This window comes from Amphibalanus amphitrite, unplaced genomic scaffold (assembly GCF_019059575.1).
Source record: "Amphibalanus amphitrite isolate SeventyFive unplaced genomic scaffold, NRLGWU_Aamphi_draft 000543F_arrow, whole genome shotgun sequence".
Taxonomy (NCBI): Eukaryota; Metazoa; Arthropoda; class Thecostraca; order Balanomorpha; family Balanidae; genus Amphibalanus; species Amphibalanus amphitrite.
The window spans coordinates 302130-306333 of NW_024882037.1; the positions used below are offsets into that span (position 1 = coordinate 302130).

The 4204-nt window shown below is 62.3% G+C and overlaps 1 long non-coding RNA gene across 1 annotated transcript; it reads right to left on the reverse strand.

Annotated features, from left to right (window-relative positions):
• Positions 1-376: 376 nt before the first annotated feature.
• LOC122393592 lies at positions 377-2028 on the reverse strand. Its single transcript, XR_006258718.1, has 2 exons — positions 1923-2028; positions 377-1802 (listed from the first exon to the last, which is right to left on the reverse strand). It is a non-coding gene; the product is annotated as an uncharacterized LOC122393592 (long non-coding RNA).
• Positions 2029-4204: the final 2176 nt, after the last annotated feature.

Here is a 4204-nt window from a genome sequence, read left to right on the forward strand (position 1 = left end):
CAATATAAAATGTGAGGGAACACCAGTGCTTCGATTAAAAATCTCTTCACTTCAGATGGCAAACGGCGAGACATCTTGCCCAGACCGCTGATAATTGCGTAAGAACGACGCACCACCAGCGACACATGTGAAACCCATGTTAGATTACAATCAACGGACACGCCCAAAACCTTGACTGATGTGTAGGGGTTTCATGCATCGGAACCTGCAAACCTTTAAACGGTTCCCCCCATATAGACATTACGTTAATCAAAGCTACTCTACAATGCCCGCCTGCCACCCGGGTGTATTAAACTAAGCGGCCCGTATGATTGTTCGTTCACGTTCACCGTGGATCAGCCCGGCATCTGCCTTTTACTCCCAAGAAAGATTTCGCTCACATTCCGAACTCTATGTATTTTAGATTTGCGGGATAAAATGATCACTCCTCAACTTCCATCGCTCACGCACACAGCACACATCACACTTTCAACCGCTCACTCATTTACCCTACGCGCCGCGCCGATGAATATAATTTAGACGGGACGGCCCTGGATATGAACGGGAGAGCCCACCGCTATTTGCGGCGGGTCGGAAAGCCAAATAAAATCCAGGACATATGTCGGGGACTTCCGCAGCGCCTGGGCGCTGCGGCGTTAATTTAGGGGGGATGGAAAAGATCGCTTACCGAAAGATGTTGCCCCGACGAAACCGCACTGGCAAATGCCACGAGAGACGGGCCCGCGAGTCCCAGGTGCCGGCCAGCCGCTGCCTTTCACCCGGCGGGCACGCCTTTCCCGCCGGAGGCAAACATACGGCGGACTGGCCTAACGCGGACTCTGGTTCTCCGGCCCGCCGCTCCACACACTCTCTGACGCGCTCAATTTTGCCCTTACATAATAATTCTCCCTCCCACGGACGGTGAAAAAGGGTCCCCTTACTCCCCCGGGTGAGAACCTTTCCACTATCTCATTCGCGCTTGACAATCATTATACCTACACAACACATGCGACATACATTCTACAGACATCCTACATACATTCTACAGACATCTTACATACATTCTACAGACACCCGCCCCACGCCTTACATGCACAGTCGCCCTGCCCACGCTCCCGCTCATCGCCCCATTGTTCATTCCGCCTGCCACCCTCCTGCCAAGCCCTTCTCCTGCTGCTCGCATTTTTCGCAGCGCCGATCCGTTGCCAGCTCTTCCTTCCCACGCTCGCTCGTATCGCCTCGCTCTTCTGGCCCTCGACCCTCCGCCATGAACTGGTCCTTGGTTGGAGGTCGCCTGGATTGGTAGCACACGCGCGCGATGCTCAGCCGGTAGCGCACGCTACCGCCCATAGCCGGTGTTCGCGGACGGTGGACACCTTGGTGGACGGCCGCCTCCCTGGGCGACCGCACTCTATCTCAGCGCCACCGCCGCAATCCGGGGCTTCTTGGGCGGCAGTCGGTGCCCCCGCTTGTAGGATGCGTGCTCGCGCGCCGCTAGGTGTCGTTGCGACCGTCTCCTTCTGCCAAGCCCGCCTCAGAGTTGGACGGCTCCCGCCAGGCGTCCCGGGGTCGCGCCACCAGGTGGCGGTGGCGGCGGCGGCGGCGGCGGTTCATGGGCGCGGGTGGTGCGCCGTGCCCGCCGCCTGTCACGCTGCCGCCAGCTTGGTGCGCCACCGGTAGAGGGCGTCGACCTTCAAATCCGGCATCCACCAGGTGGCGGTGGCGGCGGCGACGGCGGCGGCTCATGTGCGCGGGTGGTGCGCCGTGCCCGCCGCCTGTCACGCTGCCGCCAGCTTGGTGCGCCACCGGTATAGGGCGTCGACCTACCACCAGGTGGCGGTGGCGGCGGCGACGGCGGCGGCTCATGTGCGCGGGTGGTGCGCCGTGCCCGCCGCCTGTCACGCTGCCGCCAGCTGGGTACGCCACCGGTGGAGGGCGTCGACCCCCGGGAGCTGTCATGTGGCGCCTCTGCACGGCCGGCACCTGAAGCTGCCGCCCGACCATATGCTGCCGCGGATACCCGGGCCGCTGGTGCTGGATCGGGCGGCTGTCGACAGGTGGTTCAGCTGTATCCCAGCCCGTGCAGAACCGGCGGGGCCTTCAGGTCGGCCGGCCCGGCCGCCGTCACACACTGTACCGCCGCGGCCATTGGCACCGCGGTTTCCAGTGGGGCGGCCGCAGGCTGCTGACCGGCGCGTGGTGAGACGGGCCGAGCTCCGCCGCCCGCCGCACTGCCGGGGGCTGGACGGGACGGCTGGCGGATAGCGCAGCCTGATGGCCGTATGAGCGCCGCCGCTCCCGTCCTGCCGCGGGCGCTATCGTCGCTGGCGGTGGGCGGGCGGAGGTCCGTGGGCGAGTGCCGCCGCCCCGCGCAGGCGCGGCAGTAGTAGCCGCGGGGATCGGCGGGGCAGCGGGCGTTTTGCGCAGCGAGATGGGCGGTAGAGCGTCGTCCCTCCCGCCGCGGCTCTTGAGTGCTGCGGCGGACCGGGAGGCGAGGTGAACGGCCGGAACGGCGACGTCAGCAGCCGAGCGCAGCCGCCCGTACCGCCGCGGCTCTTGTGCGCCGCGGCTTCCGGGCAGCCGCGCAGACGGCTGAAGCGGCGGGGTCGGCAGCCGAGCGCAGCCGCCCGTACCGCCGCGGCTCTTGTGCGCCGCGGCTTCCGGGCAGCCGGGCAGACGGCTGGAGCGGCGGGGTCGGCAGCCGCGCGCCCACCGCCCCCGACTTGCTGCGGCAGTAGTCGCCGCCGGGAGCGGCGGGGCGGCTGGCGAACGGTGCGGCGAGTTGGAGAACGGATCACCGCCGCCGCCCGGCCCGTACGGCCGAGGTCTTGGTCGCCGCTGGCTCCTGGTCGGCGGCCGGCGGACCGGGCAACATGCCTGTGGGAGAGCAGGGGCTTTCCCTCCCCTCAATCATTCTGGCCCGTACATAACACACATACACACATCGCGACACTCTGCGGCATACATTTTTCTGAATCATCAACACCTGCAGCCTCGGTTCACATGAAATCTGACTAAATGTAGTTACCTTATTACGCTTCATCTGTTACAGCATTCACTATGGGGAAAAGTTTGTGACCGTTCGATAATTTTTGAATGGGAATGTGGATTTTTATTAATGACAGCGAAACCTCGAACCAGTCCGCCACCATGTAGAAACTAGTCTAACCACAGTTGTAATACAGCATGCCTAACCCAAAGCCGGGCCGACCTCCACCACTCACGTTAGCTGGTGGTCTCACACATCCATGCATTCTCCGCTCTCATTCGTCTGTTTCTCTCTCTCTCTTTCTCCCCTCTCTCTCTCTCTCCCTCTCTCTCTCTCTGTCTCTCTATTCTCTGTCGCTTGCTCTCTCTCTCTCTCGCTCTCTCTGTTCAGCCTTCGTCTCTGTCTCTGTCTTTGTCTCCGTCTCTGTCTCTGTCTCAGTCTCAATATCAGTCTCAGACCCTGCTCTTTCACTCACAATCCGTTATCCCTCCTCCTCACCAAGTCCATAACCCTTTTCCCGCGTGCGCCCCAAACATACCTCAGTAATTTGGCCGCGAACACGTGATTTGAGCAAATGCGTCGTGATCCTCGGACCTTGATGTTCAGCGGATAGGGTATTCCGCGCCTGACTGGCACTTGCTCGGTCATGTGTTCGGGGCCAACATTTCCATGCGCTCGCTCGCTCAGTCGTTTGCTGTCATCTGATCGCTCCCTTATTCCGTCACGTCTCCTTTCCTCCGCCGCATCGTCCGTCGTCTTTCTCCCTCGTCATTTAAACTCCCCTCCCCCGGTCATACTCCCAAACCCCGGTCATTGTCCCCGTCCCACACCCGCGCAAACACATTCCCTCCCCAGCCCGAGACCCATCCCTCCCCAGTGCCCGGACAAACACAATCAAACGCCTGCCTTGCCCTCCCCCAGCCCCGTCCCTCCCCACGACCCACGGCGCGGCGGCGGTCCACCCCTCGCGTGCCGACCGGCGCTCTCGGGCGCTTCATCGCACGACTCTCTCTCTCTCTCTCTCTCTTTCTCGCGCGACTCTGTCTCGCGCGACTCTCTGTCTCGCACGACTCTCTCGTGCGACTCTCTCTCTCTCTCTCTCTCTCTCTTTCTCGCGCGACTCTCTCGCACGACTCTCTCGTGCGACTCTCTCTCTCTCTTTCTCGCGCGACTCCGTCTCGCGCGACTCTCTGTCTCGCGCGACTCTCTCGCACGACTCTCTCGTGCGACTCTATC